This window comes from Microcaecilia unicolor, chromosome 7, assembly GCF_901765095.1.
Source record: "Microcaecilia unicolor chromosome 7, aMicUni1.1, whole genome shotgun sequence".
Lineage (NCBI taxonomy): Eukaryota > Metazoa > Chordata > Amphibia > Gymnophiona > Siphonopidae > Microcaecilia > Microcaecilia unicolor.
The window spans coordinates 194,987,810-195,009,503 of NC_044037.1; positions in this window are offsets into that span (position 1 = coordinate 194,987,810).

The window sequence follows — 21,694 nt, forward strand, 5'->3', positions numbered from 1 at the left end:
GTTCTCCATTGATCCCTTTTATTGTGTTCGCCAATAGTTTTGGATATGTCTATCACTGTGTTAGTGCTGCCCATACAATGAAGTCAGAGTTGATACTGTGACCATAGTGTAAGTCATGTTTTAGGTCAATGATGGTAAGTCTTTTGACTCTGGTGCAATCAAGTGCCAAATAGCTAGGATTACCAAATAGTGGTGCCTGTACCAGTGGAATTTATTTTTAGTTAGGAAACTATACCTTGAATACTAGTAGAATTGGCCATGGTTGCCAGTTTGGGAATTTCTGCTATAGACTTCCTCACACTCTGTTATCATATCTGGCTTTTCTTTATTCTAACAGTACCACCCTAGTGTACTGGTTTGCTTATTAACATTTGATTACTTATCTTCTATCCAAAACACATCCAAGAGAGGTACAATCACAATAAAATACACAAATAGTAAAATAGGTACAGTACATTAATCACAACAGGTCAAACTATGTTCTAAAACATTAAATAATTGCATTACACCAGTGTCTAATTTCTTATCAGTCCCCTGGGGTCACATTTTCAATCTAATAATATACAAGAGGTCCCAGTTCATAACCAGTCAGATAAAGTTTTGTTGTTTATGAACCTGTTAGTTTAACATCAGTGGTGGGCACAGTAATGGTAACTACTGAAGTATAGACTACTGTAATACCTTGAAACCAATATGTTCAAAAATTATAGCTCAGACCTCAGGTTCACTAAGGAGGTAATTTTATAAGAAACCACCTATTTTTAGACACTAAGAACGTGTAAATACTGATATTTTAGTAATTTATGTGCATAAGTGGTTACCTCAAGAGGTGGCATTACATTCATTCTTGCTAATTGCACTTGACATTAACATGTGCTAGGGACCTTGTCTGTGCAGTAACTAATCAGTGAAGTACTGGCAGATGTTTGCTTTCTTGGCATTACCATGACTGTATTGACATTTGCCTCTGAACTTTAGCTTTCTGGGTATTTCTTCTCCTTTTCCTTCCGTGTGCTAAGAAAAAAAAAAGCCATTTTTATGTGATGTTAGCCTTACATGCAAAATTTCCTTTTCATTCCTCTCTATCCCCTTTTGCAGTTCCATAGCTTTTTTTTTGTTTACCTTATCCAACCCTCAACATTTGCCACTGTTATCAGTTATCCCAGCAGCCCCTTTGATCTGTGAAGCAGAATCAGACAGGCTCTTCCTGCACCAGAGTTCTGTTTCAACTACACTTGAAGCAGTAAATGTGTCTATTTATATGTATTAAATAATAGTTGAGAACTAAGAGTTTGAGTCTTCTGTGGGTACTGGAGTGGTTTAACTGACTGGCAAATACTATAGTGTAGTGAGAGACCAGAACAAAAGGACTGCACCTAATTTTATCTGTCTACAGCCAATAACAGGCAAAACACATTACTGCCTATGAGCACAAATTCTTTAATATAAGGGGTTTCCTGGATACCAGCCAGTTGAAGAAGACGATCTTCATCCTCCAGCCAAGAAACCAGAAGGATGTGCAAATATGCCATTGAGGGAAAGACACCAGCCAAGAGACGAAACAGAGAGGATCTTACTCTTGGCCAGGGAAACTTCGAGAGAGAGAGAGAGAGAGAGAGAGAGAGAGAGAGAGAGAGAGAGAGAGAGAGAGAGAGAAATCCTTATTAGAATAGATAAATATAAGCATTATGGGGGCAATTCTATAACTTGTCATCCCCTTCTTGACACTCCAATGGCATACGGTAACAGCCTGTCCTATAAGGGCATTCAGGTGCCCAGATTCCTTTATTGAATGCTGTAACACATCTTTTTACTCTGGGAGCACTCCAGGTGTTAAGTTATGCTTTTATCATCAGCAAACTTGAGTGTTGCAGTGCTCTCCTGAATGGTATTCATGTATCTGATATTCCGCATCTACAAATAGTTCAAAACTTGGCTGTTAAACTCATTACTAACTCACACAAATAAGACCATGTAACTGCCCTCCTTCAGCAGGAACACTGGCTGCCAGTGGCCTATAGAATAATATATAAAACTCTTGCCCTTACTCATAAGATTTATCTTTCAGGTCAACCACTATCCCTTTCTCGCCTATTGTTTTTGTATATACCCTCACGATCCCTTAGATCTTCTCAACACAACTGCCTAACTGTTCCATTATTCTGCATCATTGGTTTTGACACCATTAGAGTGAAAATTTGTAGTGTCACAGCTCCCACACAAACGCTCTCATCCAAAATTTAAACAGGAATTAAAGACATTTCTATTTTGTGATACATTCAACATATACTTAGTGTATATATCCAAATTTTTGGCCACTGCTGTCTTCATCCCTTCAAGGGACGAAACACAAACCAGGCTGAATGCTCTCTATGTGACTGACTGTTATTTTTAAAATTTTAACTTTCCTTTTCTTTCTTCACTTATCCCTTTCCTATCAAACATTTGTAGTTCCTTTCTATTCCTAATTTCGATATTTAGTATTTATGAACTCAGATTGTTCACTCTAGAGTGGTATATCAAGATCTAAATAAACTTGACGCTTGAAGCTCTGCCCATGCCCCGTCTTCATACATTTATGTGCCACTTATACATATCCTTAAATAATAACACTAAGACTAAGTAACTTTGCTTGCCACTTAGATGCATGTGTGTGCTTACCTGCAAAAGAGCTGGTATTCTGTACATTTACACATGCAAATAGCATGTAAATGTGGGCACTTAGGGGTCTTTTTACAAAGACGCGTTAGCGTTTTTAGTGCATGCTAATGATTAGCGCATGCTAAAAACGCTAGTGTGCCTTTGTAAAAGGACTCCTTAGTTATTGGTAAGCATAGGCTAACCTGAATTCTTTATTGTTGTGAAGTTTAAGATTGTTTCAAGATATATGAGCCAGGGAGTGTCTATCACTGAGTGAAATAAAGAGAAATGTATGTATTCCAAGTGCATATGAATCACGTCTTCCTACTTTTCTCCTACACGCATAAGAATTACAGTTCTTTTACAGCCCGCTAATACCAATAACATAGCTCATAGCGGATTACAACTAAGAAGCTAGAATAAATAAATCTAGGATGTAATAAAATTAATCTACCATGATTATAAAATAACTAACATGATCAGCATAACAAAATAAAAACACAACTTCAAGATAATAACTACAATAAATCACTTCCCTGTCACATTCTTATTAAACAGCAAAGCCTTTAATCCCTTCCTTAAAGATATCATAAGTAGGCAAATACCTTAATTTAAAAAATAGGGAGTTCCACAGACTACTTGCCTGGTATGCAAATAAACAAGTAAATATTTTTTTTTTAGAAATAATCCCCTGAGGGCTAGGTAAAGAAAATATGGGTAAACCTCATATATTATAGAATTGTCCTGTGGCTGAATAGTAGACTAGAGAAAGCATGTATTGTGGGATCAGGTTATAAGCGATCTTCTTTGATAATAAAAATCCCATCTTATACAACACCCTAGCTTCTATAGGAAGCCAGTGCAGCTTAAAATAATATGGTATAATGTTTTTCTGATTTCTTAAGGGAAAAAAAATCAAATGAACTGCCATAATCTGGACAGTTTGGATTTTTTTAAACAATCTTTTCAGAAGACCCAAGTAAACAATATTACAGTAATCTAATTTGCTAAGAATCAGTGATTGTACCACTAATTTAAACAGATCTTCTGGTACATGTCTCCTAATACTCCTTTCTCATTACATAAAAGGAACTCCGTACAAGTGAATTCACTTTACTAGTGCACTTATAAGTATTTTTTCCCAACACCAGTAACCTGCTAGCTACATTGTTGTTGGAGGAAGTGTGGAAATGAGCATATGAACACAACGGAGGAGTATCATAATGGTTAGAGCAACAAACAGAGAACCAGGGAAGCTTGGTTGAAATCCCAATGATGCTTCTTGTGATCTTGGGCAAGTTACTTAACCATTGCCTCAGGTACAAACTATGGGGGCAGTTCTATAACTGGGCACCTCCAGTTTGGTGCACTGATGCCACATTCTGAGTGCCAATTTTATAATGGCATCTGTGCACCGAGATACCATTATAGAATACTAGCACAAACCCAAACTAGAGCACCTAAATTTAGAGGTAACCATTTAAGCCAGGTTAATGGCAGGCGTAAATGAGCGTGCCTAAGTGTGCCATTCAAAATGCGTAAACTATAGTGTTTTATAGGTTGGAGCATGCCCACACCCCTCCACGCTTTGCCCATGTTTTTGCCCCCTTGTAGTTACATATTAAGGCACCTATGCACTATTGTATATAATTGCATGCAGTTTACATATGTGTGTAAGTGATGCCTCTCTGTGCACATTTGCACACAAGGTACATGCAACTGCATGCTCCCACTTCTAGTATTGCCCATCTAAATTGTGAAGTGTAAAGGGTAATGCATTTGATATACTGCCTTTCTGTGGTAGAACCAAAGTAGTAGTAGAAATGTTAAGTAGTAGTAGTTTACATAGAGGGGCATTTTTGATATGACGTCTAAATCCAATTTTGGACGTTTTGCTGAAAACATCCAAAAATCAAGTAGTGAAAATGACCATTTTAAACAACAAAAACATCTATCTTTTTTCTTTGAAAATGACCATTTCCTAGATATTGTTTTTCTAAGTTTGTCTATCTTTTTGGACCATTAAAAAAAAAACCTGTCCAAGTGAAAAATGCACAAAATCAAGCCATTGGGACGTAGGAAGAGCCAGCTTTCCTAGTAGACTGGCCACACAGGCATCCCAGCAGAGCAGTGGGGCAACCAAGGGGAGGCACTGCAGTGGACTTCACATAAAAGTTCCTAGGTATACATCTCACCATTGCCTCCTTATATTGTATAATGAGCCCTTCAAAACCCATGAAAAACATACTGTACTCAACTATACACCACTACTATTAATAGCCCTTATGGCTACAGATGCCAGCCCACCAAAACAGTAGGTTTTGGGGGGGGGGGGGGGGGCTGACACTTTCCACCACAAGTGTAATAGTTAGAGTGCATTATGGGTCTGGGTCATCTTCTCTACAGTGTACTGCACTGACCACTAGGCTAGTCCAAGAACCTGCTTGCTGTTCTAATAGGACTGGCCATAACATTTGAAGCTCTCATAGAGGCTGGTAGGTACTGTTTCATTTACATCTTTGCAGGGTGGAAGGGGGTCAATGATCACTGAAGGAGTAAGGAGTGTCATTCCTTCATACTTGTAGTGGTCATCTGATCATTTAGGGCACTTTTTATGTGGCTTATTCGTTAATAAAACATGTCTAGGTTAAAATGTCCAACTTACAGCTCTGGATGCTTTTGTTTTGTTCCATTATAGCAGAAAAACGTCCAAGTGTTAGGCATGCCCAGATTCTGCCCTTAACATGCCCCTGGCATGGCCCTGTGTGATTTGAACACATTTCTGACAGACTTCATAGAAAAATGTCTAAAAATTGATTTTGAAAATACCAATTTGGATTTTTTTTTTGTCAGAAAAACATCCAAATGTAGATATATGCTACTTTTTGGATGTTTTTCTCTTTTGAAAATAAGCTTCAGAGTATATTCAGGTACTTCCTCTGTCCTAGTGGGTTCACATTCTAAGTTTTTATAAGTTCTCTGAGGACAGGGAAATGCCTTCGGTACCTAAATGTAACTCACCTTGAGCTACTATTGAAAAAAGCATGAGCTAAATTCATTTTAAAAAGCACTGTTTTGTTTTTAGACTATGCCTCTGGTAGCACCAATGTTTTTCTCCAGATGGGGATTTTGTTTGGTTGCATTGTGGTGTTTGTCAGTCTTGCTCTGGCAGCCTGTGCTGCGCTGTCACCGAAGGAAAGGCAGCTTCCATGAGATTGAGGAGGCACGTCTTAAATCAGAAGCTGTGGTATCCAGCTAATACAGGCATTCCACAACCTTCTTAATCTTTCTTCTGTCATTGTAGATCATCCTGATTTCATCATACTAGTATTTAAGTGCAAAATAAAAATGTTCTAACCTTTATGAACAATTGTGTTCATTACATTTTTATGAGTTTGCTGTTTTTAGTGTGCATCTCTGTCTCCTTGTTTCCCCACTATTTTCTACATCCTGTGAGATGCTGTTTAAGAGTAATAAAATAGTAACAGAAATATGCTTGATGATAGCTCCTTGATGAAGGGCTCTTAAACAGACAATATCTATTTTGCAGAACTTTTCCATTGCCCATAAGTTTTTATGGGAGCCAGATTGACATAATCTTTGACTCATCACTCACAAATTAGATTCTTGAGTTTGGCACATAAACTACTATAAAAATATTTGTTGCGATGTGCTATGGTATGTTATGCATAATAAGAATCCCATCCAACATACAATTAAGAGATTTTAGGTCTCTTGGTACAGTACTGTTTTGCTTTGTGAAATTAACATCTACCTATTTTTGACCTTTCCTTTCAGGAAAGGTTTTAGCATAAAGACCTGGCATAATTTGCCAACCAGATATTTTAACATGGGTAAGGTTGATAATTTAGTACCTTTGCTTCCTCATCTGATAAATGTACTGTTATTGGCATATGACCTGCTGAAATGGCAGAACTAAAACATTAACTTATTTATGAACAGGTGGGCCAATTATTCAAATGAAATATATATTCATGAGCAGCCAGTGAACATATAACTTCATTATCCATAAAGTAACATACTAAATGATAGCAGATAAAGACCTGAACGGTTCATCCAGTCTGCCCAGCAGTCATATTCATTATCAATTCATGATTAAACCAACAATAAATGTGATATAAAATACTTGACCCTGATCTTTCTTTGACATTTCTGGTACATAGATTGTAGAAGTCCACTGAACACTGTCCTTACATTCCAACCACTAGAGCTGCATCAAAGCCTACTCCAGTCCATCCTTAACTGTTTTTGCCATATACGGGATACAGACCATAAAACTCTGCCCAGCACCGGCCTTAGTTCTTCACAGATGGAGTCGCCATCTAAGCACCACTTGACACATCAGCACATGCAATCAGCACATGCAGTTTTGTTCTTTATACCATTCATTTTCTAATTAAAGATCCTCTGTGCTCATTCCATGGATCATTTTTGTCTCTACCACCTCCCTTGGGAGGGCATTCCAGGCATAGGCCACCCTGTCTGTGAAAAAGAATTTCATGGCATTACTCCTAAGTCTACCACTCTGCAACCTCAATTTATGTCCTCTAGTTTCACCATTTTTGGAAAAGATTTGTTTGTATATTAATATCTTTCAAGAATTTAAACATCTCTCCTTTCCTCTAGTGTATATATATTCAGGTCTTCCAGTCTCTTCTTATGTATCTTTTGGTGCAAATCCCATACAATTTTGTCACCTTCCTCTGGACTACTTCAAATCTTTTTAACATCCTTAGCAAGATACAGCCTCCAAAACTGAACACAATACTCCAGATTGGGCTTCACCAATGATTTGTACAGGGGTATCAACACCTCCTTTCTTCTGCTGGTTATACCTCTATGTAGCCTCTAGCATCCTTCTGGCTACAGCCACCACCTTGTCACATTGTTTCCTTGCCTTCAGATCCTCAGTCACTATCACCCAAGGTCTCTCTCCCTGTCTGTGCACATCAGCCTCTCACCTGCTAGCAGATACAGCTCCCTTGGATTTCTACTCCCCAAGTGTATCACTCTGCACGTCTTTGCATTCAATATTAGAAGTTGAAAAGGAGTTTTTCACTGGTTTCTTCAAGCCCTATACAATGCTGTATAATGAGAAGTATAAACATGAATGGTTAATGGAGTAACGGCACATTTGGGACTTATACAACTGACTGATTACCACATACTGGCCACGTGGAAGGCGTGGCGTTCATCAAGTATTTTACAGAGATTAAGTAATCTGATATTAACTAAAACGGTTGTATAATTGGGGGAAGAAAAATATACATAACTCCAAATGAATGCTGCTTTCAATGCTGTTTTCAATACTGTTGTAAAAGTTGTAAATATTGTTTAGAACAGCTTAGGGCAAGAAGTCAGTGACAATGAGTAGAGAAATATGTTTTTAATTTAATATAATTATAACAATTAAAAGTTTTTTGAAATATTACTAGAGCCGTTTTGAAATAAATTGTGAGTTTTGGCTCTGGGATTCACAATACATTCCCTATTTGGATATATTGTATTCAATTTTAACTGCCAAACATCAAACCATTCTTCTAACTTTTGAAGATCCCTATTTATGTTGTCCAGTCCCTCCGAGATGTCCATTCTGTTTCAAATCTTGGTATCATCTGCAAAAAGGCAAACCTTACTTTCTAACCCTTTGCCAATGTTGCTCACAAATATATTGAATGGAATTGGCCCCAGCACTGATCCTTGAGGCACTCCATTACTCACCTTTCCTTCCATTAACCACCACCCTCTGGCCTCTGTCTGTCAACCAGTTTCTAATCCAGTTCACCACTTTGGGTCCAAACGTCAGCCTATCAAGTGTATTCAAGAGCCTCCTATGAGAAACTGTGTCAAAGGCTTTGCTGAAATATAAGTAGATTACATCTAGCACACATCCTCGAGCAATTCTTTGGTCGCTCAGTCAAAGAATTCAATAAGATTGGTTTGGCATGATTTACCTTTGTTAAAACCATGTTGCCTCAGATCTTGTAGCCTATTAGATTCCAGGAAATTCACTATCCTTTTCTTCAGCAACACTTTCATTACTTTTCCAATAACCGAAGTGAGGCTTATTGGCCTGTAGTTTCCAGGTTCTTCTCTGCCACCACTTTTCTGAAGAGGGACCACATATGCTCTTCTTTAATCCCGTGGAGCATCTCCTGTCTTCAAAGATTTATTAAACAAATCCTTAAGAGGACCCGCCAGAACCTCTCTGACCTCCTTCAATATCCCGGGATGGATCCTGTGTGGTCCCATGGCTTTGACTATGTTTAGTTTTTCAAGTTGTTCATAAACACTTTCTTGCATGAATGGTGTGACATCTACTCCATTCTTATATATACCTTTGAAAGCTACTACTACTACTACAAATCATTTCTATAGCGCTACCAGTCGTACGCAGCGCTTCACAATTTAACATGAAGAAAAGACAGTCCCTGCTCAAAAGAGCTTACAATTTAAATCAGGACAGACAGACAGGACAAATAAGGGATAAGGGTAGGACAGACAGATAGGACACATAGGGAAGGGACTATTGAAGAGAGGAAGACAAGATAAAGGTTACGAGCAGGTGACAAGTTAGGAATTAAAAGCAGCATCAAACAGGTAGGCCTTTAGCCCGGATTTGAAGGCGGCCAGGGATGGAGCTTGACGTAATGGCTCATGGAGTCTATTCCAGGCATAAGGTGTGGCAAGATAAAAGGAACGGAGTCCGGAGTTAGCGATGGAGGAGAAGGGTACAATTAGGAGAGATTTGCCTAGTGAACAAAGTTCCTGGGAAGGAGTGTAGGGAGAGATGAGGGTGGAGAGGTAGTGAGGAGCAGCAGAGTGAATGCACTTATAGGTTAATAAGAGGAGCTTGAACTGTATACGGAAACGGATAGGGAGCCAGTGAAGTGACTTCAGAAGAGGGCTGATATGGGTATAGCGACTTTGGCGAAATATTAATCATGCAGCAGAATTTTGAACAGATTGAAGAGGAGAGAGAGATGGCTGAGTGGAAGACCGGTGAGAAGCAAGTTGCAGTAGTCCAAGCGAGAGGTGATGAGAGTGTGGATGAGGGTTCTGGTAGCATGCTCAGAAAGGAGAGGGCGAATTTTGGCGATATTATAGAGGAAGAAACGACAGGTTTTAGCAAGCTGATTGTGGTTCTTCTCCAAGATTTTCTTCCATGCACACAGAACAGAAGGATTTGTTTAGCATGTTTGCTTTCTCCTCATCACTCTCTTCCAAGCGATCCATTGCATCTTTCAGTCTTACAATTCCATTTTTAGCCATCTTCCTTTCACTAATATACCTGAAAAACATTCTTGTTACCCCTCCTCACATTTCTAGCCATTTGTTCTTCTACCTGTGCTTTTGCCAGCTGTATATTTCTCTTTGCTTCTTTCAGTTTCATCTGGTAGTCTTTTCTGTGTTCCTCTTCTTGAGTTTTTCAGTATTTCATGAACTGGAGAACCATATCTGTTTTATTTTTCCCTTGCTTTAATTTATGCTTCTTATGTAAAGGTCTATAGCCATTTTTATAGCTCCTTTCAGCCTGGAGCACTATTTTTCCACTTCTCTTTCACATATATGCTCAGACCTTAGACCAGTGGTTCCCAACCCAGTCCTCAGGGCACACTCAGCCAGTCTGAATAAGCATGAGATAGATCTGCATGCATTGCCTCCTTGGTATGCAAATCTATCTCATGCATATTCATTGTGGATATCCTGAAAACCTGACTGGCTGAGTGTGCCCCAAGGACTGGGTTGGGAAGCATTGCTTTAGACGGATAGTACTGGACTGATGCCATCTATATAAGAAGAGGCAGGGTATGGGGTGGACTGAGGGTGGGCTAGACAATTTTCTGGAAATTGATGATATGTAGCAGCTGTTCAGAAAACTTATTGTTTCATATAGGCCTGAATAGCAGGTCTAAAATAAACTGATATGCTGGCATGGTGATGACATTATGGAGGTAATAGGGCCATTTTTGCTGTGCACTGCTGCCCTTTTTACCACAGTGGGTCAAAATGCCTGAGAATAGCCATGGTTATGCGGTAAGATTGCTCTTACCACGTGGCCATGTGAGGGGGAGCCCTTACCGCCACCCATTGAGGTGGCAGTAAGGGCTCCTGCAATAACCCAGTGGTAACTGGGTAGCGTGCGGCACTGCCCAATTACCGCTGGGTTAGCGCAGTGCTAGAAAATAGCCAGCTTTTTTCTCTAGCGCAGCAAATGGTGCATTCTGAGGCTGGAACTACTGCCAGTACCCGTGCTAGGCCGTCAGTTGTTCCAGGTTAGCGTAAGTAAGGCACATAAGCAGTGAAAGGCTTTTAGCTTGTCCAGAAAGCTATGGAAGAGTCCATCCATTTGGCACTGAGTACTGTCATGTTACTCATATGGTACTGGTGAACTGTTATAAGTACATAAGTGTTGCCATACTGGGACAGACCGAAGGTCCATCAAGCTCAGTATCCTGTTTCTAAGAGAGGCCAATCCAGGTCACAAGTACCTGGCAAGATCCCAAAACAGTACAATACATTTTATGCTACTTATCCCAGAAATAAACAGTGGATTTTCCCTAAGTCCATTTTAATAATGGTTTATGGACTTTTCTTTTAGAAAGCTATCCAAACCTTTTTTTTTATTATTATTAATAATTTTTATTATTGTTTATATATACTTTATGTTTCAATGATTTTTATTGACAGCATATCAAGTACAATAACAACTCTTTGGAAATTACATGGTAAGTCTGTGCTGTCTAACATTTTTATCTATGAACGTCCCCCCTTTCCCCCCCCTTTTTCCCCCACCCAGCCTACCCCCCTCCCCCTTTCCCTTTTAACTAAAATACAACAATGACATCATCAAGGAAGAGTATTGAGTTTGAGTTTAATTGGCAAGTAAGTTTCTCTTGGCTGACGGTTGCAGCGTATTCCAGAGTCTGCCCCATGTCTGTCGCAACCGCCTTCTGTCTTCTAGGTTCTGGGCGGAGACCGCGCATCTTTCCAGTTTAGATAAGTCAATCATCAATATTCTCCATTGGGTGATATTCGGTCCATTCCGGTCCATCCACCCATTTAAGATCACCTTTTTTCCAATCATAATCGCACGTTGCAGAAATCCACGGTATCCCGGCAACGCCGGCTTGGCATATTTGTATATTCCAAATAAGAGTAAGGGCTGTAGCTCTATCCTTCTGTGCCAGCATGTCCAGATTGCTTCAAGCACTTGTTTCCAGAAATGTTGCACTCTCTGACATGCCCAAAACATATGTCCCAGAGTGGCCTTTGGCGCATCACACTTTAGGCAATTTCCAGTTGCTCCATACCCTGCTTTCTGGGCTCTGTGTGGTGAGATATGTAAACGGAGCACAAATTTGTATTGTAATTCCCAGTATCGCGTGAATGGCGATGTGTTGAGTATAGAAGTCAAATAATTTTGTATCATATTGTCTGTCACCTCCGCTGACAAATCTGCGGACCAGTCCTGTGCCCTCTTCTTGTAGTCTATGTCCTCTGTTGTGTCCAATAAATATCTGTGATGGTACCTTAGCGGTACTTCATTTTGAGATCCCAATGTTAAGGCTGTGCTCAATGTATCCTGAACATCTTCACACAAATTAATCCAGCCTACTGATGTAGCATAGTGTTTCACTTGAAGGTAGGCGAACACATCCGAGGCTGGCAATTTGTATTCTCTCTGCAAATCTGTGAAAGGACGCATTTGCCCTTCCACATTTATTAGTTGGTATAGGAATTGAATACCCTTTCCCCGCCAACGGGCAAACACTCCGGAAGTTGTTCCCGCCGGGAAGTCTGGGTTGTGGTATATTGGCAGAAACGGTGTAGAACTCGCTGAAAATCCATGCCGTCTGCATAGCCATCTCCACGTTGCTCTGGTTGATGTCAAAAACAAGTTCTTAGATATTTTAATGTCTGGGTTTTGTTTGCCTGTATGCAACAACCAACCAGGGTGCAGCTCTGGGAAGGCCAATACCTCTATGTGAGTTGCTGTGAATTCTTGGCCTCCCACTAGCCAATCCCTTATATGCCTCATGGAGCACGCTATTGTGAGGTACCTTATACTTAATAGTCCCATTCCTCCATGCATCCTAGGTTTGTGTAAAACATCTATTGGGAGCCTCGGTCTCTGGCCTCGCCACAAAAAGGTCTGGATTACTCTAGACAGGACCCTCTCCTCTCTCTGTCTTAAATATAACGGGAGCATTTGAAAGGTGTATAGCCAGCGAGGGGCCACCATCATATTAAACAGGGCAATTCTAGCTGTAAGGGAAAGCGGAGCCCTCCCCCATCTTTGTAACGTACGTCTGGTTTCAGTGAGCAGTGGTATCACATTTTCATCGTAAAGCTGCAATGGGTCATTTGGTATCTCTACCCCCAGGTATTTCAACCGCTCGGTTCCCCATTTCAGAGGAAACTGCCCTTGCCATTCCGTTTGAACCTCTTCCCTCGTCGGCATGGCCAGAGATTTTGTGTAATTGAGTCTAATATATATACTTTAACAGATATAACATACTGCCAAGTGAAACACAGCCATAAAGTTCATACAGATATAATTATTTTAAACATACTATCCAAACCTTCTAAAAATCCCGCTAAGCTAACTGCTTTTACCACATCCTCTGGCAACGAATTCCAGAGTTTAATTACACGTTGAGTGAAGAAATATTTTCTCCAATTCATTTTAAATTTACTACTTTGTAGCTTCATTGCATGCCTCCTAGTCCTAGTATTTTTGGAAAGAGTAAACAAGCGATTCATGTCTACCCGTTCCACTCCACTCAGTATTTTATATACCTCTATCATATCTCCCCTCAGCCATCTTTTCTCCAAGCTTAAGAGCCCAAGCCATTTTTCCTCACAGGGAAGTCGTCTCATTCCCTTTATCATTTTTGTCGCCCTTCTCTGTACCTTTTCTGATTCCACTATATCTTTTTTGAGATGTGGTAATCAGAATTGCACACAGAATTCAAGGTGCGGTCACACCATGGAGCGATACAAAGATACAGAGAGTACATTCCAGGTAGACATCTTTTCTTTTTCTTGAAACTGTTGCCTGCTATGCCTGTATTATGACTAGTATAGGCTTATTGTCAGAGCATCTATTAAATGACAATAATAAAACACCCTTGAAGTGGATCTGCCACTGCTTTTGCTGTTCATTCTGTCTTGGGCTTGCTGGCCAGTTCTCTGGTTTCGTCCCCAGATACAGCTGTCCCTGGGATTGAGTTACCTACCTCTGTGATTAAGTGAATGCTCAAAGAAATCCACGGCTGCCACACACTGATGGATACCCAAGCCCTGACTCCAGAGTTTCATCAGTTTATTAGTGGCAGCAGTTCAAAATGAATTACAGCGATTACACTCCATTACACAGACAAAACAATTTACTTCTGCAGAGAATCTTGCTGACAGCTCGTCCTGCCTGCAATTATTTTTTCTCTCTCTATAGAAGTTTAAGAAATTGCAGGAGAGGCTGTTTTGTGCTTTTAGCAATTTATTCAATTGAATCACATGAAAGTGAGAATTTAAGCTTGTTAAAAGAACTTTTCAGCATGAGGCAAATTTAAAGTAAAGTAATATTTTTCCAGGAGAAGACAAGTAGAGTAACTGCCTGAATAGGACAATATGTATTAGGGTATAAAAGTCTTTAAAGTATCCATCACTTTTTATCTCTGCTCTAAAAAAAATGGGAAAATGTGAGATTTTTTTTAGCACATTAGTAAAAACGTTTTAAAACTATATTTCAACTATTTAATAAAGTGGCCCTTTTACTGAGCTGTGCTAAGAAATTCCTGTTCATTAAGCCCATTTCTAGAGCGACCGTAAACTAGCCTTTTTCGATTATGTTATTTTATTTGGCTGTGTGTTGCTCGATATTCAGCTGGTTGTGAGCAGTGCATTTGCTGTCTGCCACTGAAGTTAAACCGGGATTTTCAATGCCAGGCCATGTCTGGTGACCGGCATTGAATATCCAGGTTTATTTTGGCCGCTAAAAAGTTAACTGGCTATGCTGATATTGAGCGCCAACTGGTTAAGGGATCCTTTTACTAAGGTGCGCTGAAAAATGGCCTGCGCTGTTGTAGACACATGTATTGGATGTGCGCAGGTCCATTTTTCAGTGTGCCTGCAAAAAAGGCCCTTTTTTGCCCAAAAATGGATGTGCAGCAAAATAAGAATTGGCACGCATCCATTTTGGGCCTGAGACTTTACCACCACCCGTTGACTTAGTGGTAAGGTCTCATGCATTAACTGGGCAGTAATAATCAGCACGCGTACACTGCCAATTACCACCTGGTTAGCGCCACGCAGTAGAAAATAAAAAATATTTTCTGCCGTGCGTATCGGATGCATGTAAAAAATGGAATTACCGCCTGGAGCACATGGACGCGCATAGGTGCCTACGTGCCTTAGTAAAAGGGCCCCTAAATTTTTAGAGCTCAAAGAAAGGCTTGTTATTTAAGCGGATACAGACTGAAGAAAGCAGACTGATACAAATATAATATATAAAATATATTTATTGAAACAAAACCCAGAGGTAAAAGTAAAAACAATACCCGACGTGGCCACGTTTCACCCTCAGGCTGCATCAGGGGGTAAAACTACAAAATAAAAACATAGATATGAAGTCATCATGTTTACGCATCATGTACATATATATCACAAAATTAAAAGCATATTCTAAACATCCATAATATCACTTATAATCAAATGACAATAGAATAAAATTAGATATCAAAATAATTAATACGGTAATAAAATTAGTACATTTAAATATACTGAAACAGGAAAATTAAGAACAAAAGTAAAAAATCAAAACATATATAAGGAGATGTGGATATTTATTTATTTTATTTATTTATTGCATTTGTATCCCACATTTTCCCACCTATTTGCGGGCTCAGTGTGGCTTACAATACATTGTGAATGATGGAAATACAGTGTGTTATAGTACGATTATGGGTTACATTGTGAGGAGTTATGGGAAGACAAAGTCAAGTCAAAAATCGTTAGAGCGTAGAAACCATGGGATGTTACAATGGGGAAAAGATATGGCGATAGAACAATATCAAGAGAACATAGGGTATAACATTTTATCTGTGGGTGGAGATTGAAGTGTGGTGAAAATACGGGGTAAGAGAAATTCAGAAGGGAGTGTATTGATGCTTTTCTATTAGTGTCTGCGGACTTCATGTGTTATTATCCTTGCAATAAATTTTCTCAAAGAGATGAGTCTTCAATTGTTTGCGGAAGTCGGTTAATTCGTAGATCATTTTCAGGTTGCATGGTAGTGTATTCCAGAATTGCGTGCTCATATAGGAGAAGGTTGATGCATGCAGTACTTTGTATTTTATGCCTTTGCAATTAGGGAAGTGAAGATTGAGGAAAGTTCTGGATGATCTTTTAGCGTTTCTGGGTGGCAGGTCTATTAAATCAGTCATGTATGCAGGGGCTTCACTGTGGATGATTTTGTGGACTAAGGTGCATACCTTAAAGGTGATACATTCATTGAGTGGGAGCCAGTGTAGTTTCTCACGCAAGGGTTTTGCGCTTTCGTATTTTTTTTTTGAAAGCATAAAAATTAAATGTATAGTATAGCGTACACATGCTTAAGCATTTAATGAGTATTCAAAATTTTAAATTAGATATGTACATACCTAAAAAAGAAGGGTTGTGGGAATACACCCCTAAAAAATAATAATAAATTGGAACCTCCTAAAATAAAAATATGTTAAAAACAGTGTGTTTTTTTCTAGCAAAAAGGTGCCTGTACTCAAATGCCAGGCTACCCTTCAGGGGTGGGGTGATCACTGAGGGACCCACCCCACAATAGCCAGGCCTCCTGCAACCAGTCACAGAATCTATGACAGGGCACAATTGGTGTGTAGAGCCTGAGCTCTTTCATTAAAACTTGGGGTCATTTTTAGCAGACAATGGAAAAGGTGCCGGTACTCAGTACCCCCAAGTACCCCCTCAAAAAAAGCCCTGGATCTACGGAATCTTAGCGGAGATTAGGTGGCAATGCCGATAATTGGGAAGCAAAACCAGTGCTGGGCAGACTTCTATGGTCTGTGCCCTGAGAATGGTAAGGACAAATCAAACTTGGGTATATATATAAAGTATCACATACCATGTAAAATGAGTTTATCTTGTTGGGCAGACTGGATGGACCATTCTTGTCTTTCTCTGCTGTCATTTACTATGTTACTATATGTTACTCACGTTATTTTAAAATGTGTGTTTTCTGTATGGTCACTAGATAGCTACAAGCCATGGGTAATAGGCTGAACTGGTCTTTGTTTTAAATTCATATTGCATTGTACAATTGTGGTCCTGTTTTACTATGGAAATTTGAGCTACAAATCTTACTTCAAGCTATATGTAGCCTGCTTTGCTCTTCTAATGTGTCCTTCATACACTGGGACACAAACCAGTCCCAGGTGGGCTTCTACTCACTGGAGTGGAGGAGTAACCTAGTGGTTAGAGCAGCAGGCTGTGAACCAGAGAAATCTAGAACCAGCTGGCAACCCTTGTTTTCCATCTAGTTCTAGTTCCGATATAGATCGGTTAGCTCATTCCAATGCTCTTATGATTCTTTCTAACTCAACAGAAATGGCAAAGAATTATAAAACAGAGGTTGAGAAATGACTGTATCTGTCTGTTTGGGGGTAAAATAACTCTCTATAAAAGTTAAATGAAATGGGATGAAACTTGCCATATGGGAATAAACTGACAAAACACACAACAATAGCAGACTATAAACTTTTCCTCTAGCAACTTGTCCAAACCTTTTTCTAAATCCAGATATGCTAACTGCTGTTACCACATCCTCCAGCAACAAGTTTCAGAGCTTAACTATTTGCGGAGTGAAAAAATATTTCCTCCTATTTGTTTTTAATGTATTTCCATGTAACTTCATCGAGTATCCCCCTAGTCTTTGTATTTTTCGAAAGAGTAAAAAATCAATTCACTTCTGCTCGTTCTATACCACTCAGGATTTTGTAGACCTTAATCATATCTCCCCTCAGCCGTCTCTTTTCCAAGTTGAAGAGCCCTAACCTTTTTACCTTTTCCTCATATGGGAGGAGACACCCTTAGGAATATATGGGCATCTCTACCATTTAGCACACACTTATTTTTAGCAAGCGCTAAAAACGCTAGCACTCTTTGTAAAAGTACCTCATTGTGTACAACGACACCTAGATCTTTTTTTTGGGTGCTGACCCCCAAGGTGGACTCTAGCATCAGGTAACTATGATTTGGGTTAGTGTTCACAATATGCATCACTTTGGATTTGTCCACATTAAATTTCATCTGCCATTTGGATGTCCAGTCTTCCAGTTTCCTATGGTCTTCCTGCAATTTTTCTTGTCTGCATGTGTTTTAACAACCTTGAATAGTTTTCTGTCATCTGTAAATTTAATCACCTCACTTGTCATTCCAATTTCCAGATCATTTATAAATAAGTTAAATAGTACCGGTCCCAGTACAGACCCCTGTGGCACTCAACTGTTCACCCTCCTCCATTGAGAGAAATGACCATTTAACCCTACCCTCTGTTTTCTGTCCAATACCCAATTCCTAATCCACAACAGAACATTGCCTCCTATCCCATGACTTTTAATTTTCTCAGGAGTCTCTCATGAGGAACTTTGTCAAAAGCTTTCTGAAAATCTAGATACACTACATCAACCGGCTCACCTTTATTGACATGTTTATTCACGCCTTCAAAGAAATGAAGCAAATTGGTGATGCAAGACTTCTCTTGGCTGAATTCATGCTGACTCTGTCCCTTTAAGCAATGATTATCTATGTGTTCAATATACTTAGTATAGTATCCGGCCCGAAAGGTGCTGAAAGTTCCTCTAAATCGCCAGCGCTTCACCTCGAGCCAGTCCCGATCTCTTCATCAACCCTCTGCAGCTGGACAAACCGATCCATTGGTCCAGGAATTGTGGAAGGGCGCTGGGGGGCTCGGGCAGCAGCCTTTCCTTGACGCATAGGCATTAGAAAAGGAAAATGCTGCAGCTAGTCGCAAGTGCATACGGCCATCTTGGAATCCAGTTAGCAATTTAATGTTTGAGTTCTTTCAGTACCCTTGGATGCCTGTCAGGTCCAGGTGATTTACCACTCTTGTACTGCAAGAGCTATTGGATGCAATATTTTTTACTTTTGCAATCTTGGATTTGTCCATTTGGATACAGTGATTGGAGGAAGCAATTTATATTAGACCACTGACTTTTGACAACCTCTGTGTGAGGGAGTGTATTAGACACTGCCACTTCCCCTTAAGGATTCTACTTGACTGTGTCAGAACCACCTTAAGGTCCATAGTCCCGCCCAAGGGGGAAGTGACATGAAAGGGGTGGAGTGAAGGAAACAGTAACTAGGAGGCATAAGAGGCCAGAGCCAAATCAAAGAGGCCAAGAGGGAAGCAGCGACACTTAACTGCATATGCCTCCTCCACGGATTTGTGAAGCACAGCAATGACAGCAAGTAGGCCAAATTCAGCGTGGGACCTTACAACTTGATATCTTTGACCTGGATACTACTACTACTACTTAACATTTCTAAAGCGCTACTAGGGTTACGCAGTGCTGTACAGTTTAACAAAGAAGGACAGTCCCTGCTCAAAGGAGCTTACAATCTAAAGGACGAAATATCAAGGTGGGCAGTCTTGATTTCCTGAATAGAGGTATAATGATTAGGTGCCGAAGGCGACATTGAAGAGGTGGGCTTTGAGCAAGGATTTGAAGATGGGCAGGGAGGGGGCTTGGCGTATGGGCTCAGGGAGTTTATTCCAAGCCTGGATAGATGCAGGCGGGCTCATGCTAACTGCTAAGACTGTGCTGATAACTCTGGGAATCTAGACCAGAACCCAGCAGCATATGTTGTTTTATTGAAAGACGGTAATGCATGCTGTGAGCCTGCAGGAGCAGGCCTTGAAAGGACATTCTAAGATCTAGCTTTATGTTTACTTTCCTTCCTCCACCTGTGAATGAAACAGGACCCCTACTTGACACCTTCAATAAATATTATTTTGCGCACCTTAATCCACTGTGTGGCCCACTTTATCTTGGCTCCAGGTCCTACCCTCATTCACGTTACCACACCCTGATGCAGGCGTATCGTCAAAACACGGTCTATGTTGGGTCCTTAATAAAGTCTGCTTCCTACGTCCCTTCTCAATGCCCAATGCGCTTCTTTTGATGTGCTTCGTTTTACTGTGTTGTTGATTTGCTCTGCCTTGGTATCAAAAACAAAAACAAGACACAGACACACAGGCAATTCAGATACTAACACAGACACCCCCCCCCCCCCCCCCCCCACATTCCTCCACATACATACACATTTGCTTGTGCAGAGGGGTTGGAAATAATTCCCTGAGACTTGCTCTGTATGCTTTCCCCACTTGTATTATTACCTTTCTTTTTCCTGCACGACTGTATCTTCCTGTTGTTCTTGTCTCCCATCCTTCATTCTCTTCTCAATGACATATCTTTTTTGTGTCCCAGCACTATGTCAGCTGTATATCTCTCCCTGGAAGTGCTCCCTGAGTTTTTCTATCATTTTTTCGCTTGAGCTTTTTCAAACAGGTCTTCGACTACAACATGCATAAAATGTGATGCTTGTATCATTCTGGCATTTGTGTGATACATGAACAAAATCTGGATGTCAAAGTATTATCAACAGTGAATTAAGATATTCTATCCTTATGGGAAATAATGATGGTACAGACCTAATAGTATTTTACAGCAAGCACTAGAGAATGCATTATCTCATGTGAAAGATCCTGTAGGGAACAAATGATAGACAGGAGGGAGTTTTACCAATTGTTTTAAGATGTAATCAGTATAAAGTGCTTTGAAATTTGTTTTCTTTCTAGGCTTTATGAAGAAAAGGAATGCAAACCACATCAGCTGACATGAGAATAAAAGAGCATGCTGTTATGTAAAAACGTAGTTAGAATTGGCAGTAGTGGTATTATTATATCACAAACAATATGTAATAAAAATGACAAGAACTGGTGACTGTATTAATCTCAGTTTGTTATGATATCTAAATGAAATCTCAAAAACACAAATATTGTTTCTGCTTTTCATTGTGAAATGCTAAAAGTCTTAAATGAGAGTGGTTGCTCTGTGGGAAGTAACAGGGCCGGCCCAAGGATATTTAACAACCTAGGTAAACCTTCAGATGTGGAAGGGTTTTAGGCATCCCTAGGCCAATTTGCTGCCTGAAACTCCCTCTCAATTAACTTTCACACTCCTAGGACCCCTCTGACATTTTGATGATTTAACTCAGCCATCTTAATCATCCAAAAAACAATTTCTTCCAAAATACTGTAACAATACATAATTGGACATCATACTTTTAAATATTAAACTGTGCTGCTGCGGCTAAGAAAGCAAATAGAATGTTAGGTATTATTAGGAAAGGAATGGAAAACAAAAATGAGGATGTTATAATGCTTTCTATCGCTCCATGATGTGACTGCACCTCGAATATTGTGTTTAATTCTGGTCGCCGCATCTCAAAAAAGATGTGTGGAATTAGAAAAGGTGCAGAGAAGGGTGACGAAAATGATAAAGGGGATGGGACGACTTCCCTATGAGGAAAGGCTAAAGCGGCTAGGGCTCTTCAGCTTGGAGAAAATGAGGCTGAGAGGAGGTATGATTGAGGTCTATAAAATAATGAGTGGAGTTGAACGGGTAGATGTGAAGCATCTGTTTACACTTTCCAAAAATACTAGGACTAGGACTAGGGGGCATGCGATGAAGCTACAATGTAGTAAATTTAAAACGAATTGGAGAAAATGTTTCTTCAATCAACCTGTAATTAAACTCTGGAATTTGTTGCCAGAGAATGTGGTAAAGGTGGTTAGCTTAGTGGAGTTTAAAAAAGGTTTGGACAGCTTCCTAAAGAAAAAGTCCATAGACCATTATTAAATGGACTTGGGGAAAATCCACTGTTTCTGGGATAAGCAATATAAAATATTTTGTACTGTTTTGGGACCTTGCCAGGT